Source organism: Engraulis encrasicolus, chromosome 23 (assembly GCF_034702125.1).
Source record: "Engraulis encrasicolus isolate BLACKSEA-1 chromosome 23, IST_EnEncr_1.0, whole genome shotgun sequence".
In the NCBI taxonomy this organism is placed as follows: Eukaryota; Metazoa; Chordata; class Actinopteri; order Clupeiformes; family Engraulidae; genus Engraulis; species Engraulis encrasicolus.
The window spans coordinates 37,991,206-37,998,705 of NC_085879.1; the positions used below are offsets into that span (position 1 = coordinate 37,991,206).

The 7,500-nt window shown below is 46.4% G+C and overlaps 1 protein-coding gene across 1 annotated transcript in view; it reads left to right on the forward strand.

Moving 5' to 3' along the window:
* The window catches only part of enox2 (ecto-NOX disulfide-thiol exchanger 2), a 514,981-nt gene that overhangs the window by 431,016 nt on the left and 76,465 nt on the right, over positions 1–7,500 (forward strand). The window lies entirely within an intron of this gene.

Here is a 7,500-nt window from a genome sequence, read left to right on the forward strand (position 1 = left end):
AATCTCTCTCACACACACACAATCTCACACACATCAACCTGTTTGGCACAAAAAAGTGTGAACCGTCAACTTGGCCCTGGCATCCCCCCATGGTGTAGAGATATAACACAAGGAAGGGAAGGAGGAAGGAAGGTAGCAAAAAGGCAGCTGCTCAGATCTGCTCATGCTGCGAGTGAGGATTCAGCGAGGGCCACCTTGGACCTTGAAGCACACTTTGTTCACACTGCACACACATGTACACACACATAAAAAGACATTCACAAATCTACACACACACAAACACTACTACTGCTACTACTGCTACAACACCCACTACTACACAGCATACTCTTTCCCACATATGCACACATTCACCCTCACAATTCACACAAAGGGCACACTTTTTCACACTGCACACACATTTACACATACATAAAAAGACATGCACAAGCCTACACGCACTACTACACAGCACACTCTTTCCCACATATATACACACATTCACCCTCACAATTCACACAAACAAGGACACACACACACACACACACACTCAATCCTACATAGGCTACTACACACACTCCCTTCCCCTGTCGCTTACAGCTGTTCTGTAAGCATTAACAAAGTTAGCCTTGACCAGTGTATAGCAGAAAGACTATCGGGGGAGCTGAGAAAGTGCTTGCCAACCCCATCCGCTCCCCAACACACATACTCACGCATGCACACACACACACACACACACACACACACACACACACACCTACACACACACACACACACACTTAGATACACATACCCTTCCTCTCCTTTCCTCTGCCTCTCCCCATCAGACACGCACACACACACACGCACACACACACACACACGCACACACACACACCTACACACACACCCTTCCTCTCCTTTCCTCTGCCTGTGCTGTCTTGTGTCAGTGTGAGGGCCTCAGGCCATGGCCTCTGGTGTACAGCTCTGAAGGTCACCAAAGCAGCGACGGGAAGAAACAGAAGGGGGCACCAGAAGCAGCTGGAGGGGCAATTTGCCACCACGCTGACACACTGACTTTACATAGCAGTGAGGGCAGTAGCACCAGAGTGGCAAAGTGGCTCCCTTGTCTTGCTTGTCTTGCTTGCTTTCTTTCTTTCTTGCTTTTTAGGCCTGAGGCGGTGTGAGTTTTGGCCTCTCTCAGTCAGTAACCTAACACAGTGGCTGCCATCTTTGACCATGGCAGGTTTCAGGTTTTTTTTGTGGAGTATATACGTCTGTACTGAGGAGGGAGTGTGTGTGTTTTTTGTGGGCTATATCAGCTATGACCATTAATACTGCTGTTTGACTGTGTGCCTCTTTGCCACTCTAGACAAGAGGACTGAGGGGTGTGTTTTGCTGCTTTCTGCACGATTCAAGAGCCAATATCTAAGGCTAGGTAGTTTTGCTCTCTTGACACAGGTGGTCAAGCCACAAGCCAAGCCACAAAATCTGCCATCTTTGACCATGTCAGGTTTGGGATTTTTTTTTTGGACTAGCAGCTGTAACTATTACTGAGCGCTGTTTGACTGTGTGCCTCTGTGCCATACTAGTCCAGACTGATTGTGCCTCCACCAATGCCACTCATGTGCCAATGCTAGGGGTTCTACTAAGGTCTTTTTTGCTGTATTTTAGGCCTGAGGCCAGGAAGATTTGGTCTCTTGACACAGGTGGTCAAGCTGCCCAAAATCTGCCATCTTTCACCATGTCAGGTTTTTGTTTTTTGGGGGTTTTTTTTACTTCCAGCTTTAACGATTACTGAGCGCTGTTTGACTGTGTGCTTCTTTGCCGCTCCAGTCCAGACAAGAGAGGATTGTGCTGCCACCAATGCCACTCATGTGCCAATGCAAGGGGTTATAAGGTCTTTTTTTTGCTGTCTTTTAGGGCTGCATGAGGCCAGGAAGATTTGGTCTCTTCTTGACACAGGTGGTCAAGCTGCCCAAAATCTGCCATCTTTCACCATGTGAGTTTTTTTTGTTTTGTTTTTTTTTGTTTTTTTACACCATCAGCCGTAACTATGACTGAGCTCTGTTTGACTGTGTGCCTCAGTGCCACACTAAAGGAGTGTGTGTATTGTCTCTATTGCTAGGCCTTTTTTTCTCTTTCTTTTAGGCCTAAGGCTAGGTAGTATTGGTGTCTTGACACACACAGGTAGTCAAGCTGCCCAAAAGCTGCCAACTTCGACCATGGCAGATTTTTTTTGTGGAGAAATACCAGCCGTGACCATTAATGCTGGTGTTTGCCTGTGTACCTCTCTGCCACTCCAGAGGAGAAGAGTGACGTGTGTGGGTATTTCTGCCACCAGCACCCCTCATGTGCCAATGCAAGATCCTCTAAGGCCTTTTTTGCTGTCTTTTAGGCCTAGGTTAGTCTTTTGACATAGGTAGTCAGGCCCGAAAGTGTGCTTGACCATCGTTGACCATAAATCGTCTACTGACCTTCCTCCCTTAAATCCCCTTTGTGTTCTTTTTAATGATGGGCCAAGCTTTCGGTCTACTGACCTTCCTAAGTGTGCAGACATTTTTCTTTCAATTTTAGACAGTTTTTGTTTATGTTTGGCACCTTTTAATCGAGAGTGCGGTGGAATCCGGTTCAACAGTGTTTGACTGTGTGCCTGTCTAGACAAGAGAGGGAGTGTGAGGTGAGGAGTGCGTTATTTGTTATTGCCACTGCAATAGCTGCACGACTCCTTTAATTCTCCGTCAAGCTGTGTCTGCAGTGGCAACAGACAGATGGTTGTGTTTACGACCGGCGTTTTTTTTGTATGCAGATTGTTGCAGGGAAGCAAGTAAACCGCTTGTGTCTCGCCTGTGTGTGTGTGTGTGTGTGTGTGTGTGTGTGTGTGTGTGTGTGTGTGTGTGTGTGTGTATGTGCTTGCGTGTGTGGGTGGGTATGTCTTTCTGTCTTTCTTCATGTTTGTGAGTGTGTGCCTGTAAGTGTTTGTTAGTATGAGCGAGAGAAAGAGAGAGCATGTGTGTGTTGTGTGTCTGTGTGTATGAATGTATGTGTAGTATGTCTGTCAGAATGTTTGTGCGTGCGTGTGTGTGTGTGCGTGTTTGTGTGTGCGTGTTTGTGTGTGTGCGCGTATGTGTGAATTGTATTGGTGGCTGCTGTCCCAGCCTACCCCCTTGTGCTCCATTAGCCCCTGAAAGGAAGGAAAGAACGAATAAAGAATGAATAGAATAAAAAAAACCAAAAGCTGTCCCTGCCCAGCACGAGAAATGAAGCGCTACGCTACGCTACGCTATGCCTTGCAGCCCTGGACATCTGGTCCCGTCGCCCCCCTCCTGGCGCGGGGGTGGAGCCCCCTACAGGCTTATTGCCATTAGCACAGACACGGCATGCACACACATGGGCAGAGGGCACTGCCCACTCCTCCAGACCAGGCTGCGCTGTGTGCGGCCGGCGACCTGAGCAATGACACGTGGTGCATCAGTATGCTAACAAGCCGCGCGACGACCCTCCTTTGGAAACTTTACAGTGTCAGACAGCCGGCTAGAGAATCAGTCAGCAAGCTAGCACCAGACAGCCAGGAAGCTAGCTACCTATGTATACCCGGGTCCTATGTTCCCCGGTCTTTGTATGTCACCGGGGAACTTGGGACCCTTTTTCTAAAACAGGGTCCTATGTCCCCGCATTGTATCTGACAAGGGGATAAGGCCCAGGATGCTTGCACATGCATGCACATTTCTTGCATGAACGGTTGCCATGCGTATTTCATGTCAAGTTTGCACACAGTGGCAGGCCCGTTGCGTTAAGGTACGCAATGTAGGCAGTTGCCTAGGGCCCCCGAGTAGGTGGGGCCCCCAAGGACGACAGGTTATGGACCCAACAGCAACGACGATTTGAAATAGCTTTATAATAAGGCAATGCCATCTTAATGAAGGGCTCTGCTGCGAGCGCCTTCCTAATGCCACCTGCTCGAGGGGGCCCCCCTTCCAATAGGTTTGCATCAGCGACAGCGACGTGAAAATGTCAATTGCCAAAAGGTGCAACGACAGAATGTAGTCAAAGTACCCCCATCTCGAGGGGGCCCCCTTCCAATTTGTTCAACCGTCAAATCCAGCGCAAATACAAACTGAAGATGAAGCTACATAATCTCTCACTGGATGTTGCGCAGACGCCAGTTTATATTACATTTTTGGCTCAAAACGGTTGCTTTTATAATAAAAGTTAATCTTGAAGACAACATTACTCTGTACTGCAACCAAACTGTTTCAGGCCAGTTGATATCGCACAGACAGCAAGATGCTTCATTTAGGCGACAGTGTTATGTTATGTGAAGGATTATCCATGTGCTGTAACAAGCACTGGGCAAACGCAGATTGTTCCATAACGCATCTTTTTTCGACACGGAACTGTTTTGAATGTGGACAAACACAAGAAGAAACGAATGAACAATGTGCATATGCATATGCCAATATTTCGGATAACACGAGTCACACAAGTGCGCTGGGATAGCTAGCCTACAGTGTAGCCCACTTTCTTGCTATTATATGGATTACAAATTGGAGTTTGGGACCATGGTTGCTGGAAACGCGGTTGGGAGGTTGGGATACATTCTGCGGTCAAGACAACTCAAGGTAAGGGCACCGGGGTATTGGTCCCCTATAATTGACACAGCTGTCAACCACGGAGTAACGTAGGTGGTTGTTCAGTGATCCTTGGTCGCTACAGAGTAGCCTATTTGTGTGTGCTGCGGTAGGCCTATTACTAACAACTTTGGATTGTATTTTCAAATGCGTGGTGGATGCAATACGAAAAAAAATCTCGTCGGGGAGACCCCCCCTGGCTTGGTTAGAATTCTTGCTACCAATATCACATCCCCCCAAACCCCCCACTGTGCCTGCTCATTCGTTTTTCAGCCTTGAGTTTCTGGACTAAGCCTATTGTTTTATGAGTCAATAGTTGGTTTTGTACAAATGGAGCACCCTTGGTTAGATTTTAAAAGTGGTTGGAAAGATTAGACCTTTCTTTATTTGTGATTGGCAATGCAGATCATGATTTTCGTGGTAGGGTCAAAAAATCTGATTGGGCCATATAGGCATACTCTCATGTGAGACAGGCCAGGTTAAATTGAACATTCAATTAGCCTACTTCATGAGCGGAGCCTACTGAATGGAATGGGCTATATTTGCCCAGGTCTTTCTTCATAAAGTTTCATAAAATGAACTGTAGGGACTAGTTATCATACTAGATTGCATTTCCTCACAGGGAATGCTGGTGTATGCTTGCTCTTTATGCATTCATTGCCCTTCATGCATGTGTTGCCCTGCCACAACACTGTCTATAAGGTGACTTCTTGTTTGTTCCATTAGATTTCTATGGTTTCTGTGACATTGTGTTGTAATGGTAGGCTATGTGACAATGACTGAAGTGCCATCCAAAAATGTCTGGCCCCTCCGAAACCCGAAACAGAAGTTCTGGCGCCGTGGCTACCCTTTTTTGAAAAAAAAGGTTCTAAGTTCCCTGGTAGCAGGGAACATAGGACCCGGGGAACATAGGAATGACCCCGCTAGAATGTGCACCAGACAGCCTGGAAGCTAGCCAGACTGACAGCACTCTTTCCAGGCTCTACCACCTTTGCTCAGGCCCCCTTCCCCTGGACCAGTGCCATGGAAGGGCTTTGTGGAGGGAGGTGTGCTAATGGCTTGTTGACCAGATCACACAACCCTTAATTGCACCATCGTACTGCTCGTTTTTTTATGAGTGGTGTGAGAGTGCTGGGTAGCTTTGTGGAAGAAGCAGGTGTTTGCAGGGGCTTTAGTATGCCCGTTGGTACCGCCAGCAGCAGCCTGAGTCTGTGAAACAGCTTTTTAATGTAGTAGAACTTCTCTACAGCACTTTGAAACAGACACAGTGGAGATAAGGGATGGAGTCATCCTCAGTCATTCACTGTTAAGTTAGTATTATCAGTATTTCTCCCATTTTTCATTCAGCCTGCATACCTTTTATTGACTTTTCAGAATGTATTTGACTTGCTTCATACAGTAGACTTGCAATCTGTGTGAACTCCCACTCATTTGCACTATTAAGAAACTACTAAATAACATTCTCTCATTCCTTCTGACTGTCTGAAGGTCTGTGGTTGTGGTGTTGGTTTTGTTGTTATAACAAAATAGTTGAAATAGACGAAAGAGACAGATAGAGCTCATGCATTTTTTAGAGAGATGATGGTCTAAGCAAGGCAACCATGTCATCATTTTTGGATTGTATGGTTTCCTTTTAGAAGTACAACCTAAATCTTTTGTTGGCATTGCCACCCGTGTTGCAAACTCATTCAAAATTCAGACAGAACTTTTCTCTCAGCTTTTTGTTTTTTGGATTATTTTCTATTCACCCTGCATGCTTTTATTGACTTTGACTGAATCAGGGTTTGAAGTACGTTTTATTTCTCTCAAATAAACATCTTTTTTTTCTCTCACTCTCTCTCTCTCGGTCTGTCTCTCATTCAATCCATTTCACTTTTTGTCCCATTCTCTGAACTGTCAGTTTAAAAAAACATCACAATTGAGTGTTCTAGCCATTTTACCTCTTTGCCTTTAATTACCTCTGGTGCGCCCCAAACAAAAGCTGAGGCATTTTGAAATAATAAGGTCACTCGAAATTATTTATAATCATCGGCGTCATCTTTCATTCTCATCAGCCGCGGCGAAAAAATTACGGCGACTTGCCCGTAAGTGTTAGATTAGTCTCGGTCATCAACACCAGGGAAGCTGACAGGGGACAAAGGGGTCAGTTGTCCTGGGCCCACTTTGGTCCTTATTGCATTGTATGTATTGGGTGGGGGGCCCTGTCAGATGACTTTGTCCTGGGCCCGGCCAAAGCTATCAGCGACCCTGACCACTTCTACGCTGAATGCCCGCGGGAGAGGAGTTTGCGTTCCTCATCACCAAGGTTACGCAAATGAGGTCAAGTCAACGCCACCAGAGGACACAAGCAGATGACTCATAACAAACAAACAAACACACACACCACAACAGTCACACACGCACATGCACATGCACGCGCGCGCACACACACACACACACACACACACACACACACACACACACACACACACACACACACACAAGAGGGGTTTGCAGAACAAGCTAAAACGCATATTTCGCCCAAATCCGGGTGAAATAGTGGCGGTTGCTTTAGCCGTTTTTGTCTGTGTTATCGCTTGTGACATTTGCAAATGGAGTCTGTATTGTTTGTTTTGCTGTGCAAGTGTCAGGAAAGGCCGAGAGGGGAGAGAGGCAACTTGTTGAATGAATAGTGACGCAACATTTGAAATCCTGGTGACTTGTTTGTTTGTTTGTTTGTTTTGGCGGCGTTTTGGATCTTTATGTTAAACCGTGTTTTTCCTTTCTCTCTCTGTCTCTCTCTGTCTCTTTTTTTCTCTATTTCTTTTCTCCTTTCCCTCCCTCTGTCTGCCTCTCTCCGTCTCTCTCTCTCTCTCTCTCTCTCTCTCTCTCTCTCTCTCTCTCTCTCTCTCTCTCTGTCTCTCTCTGTCTT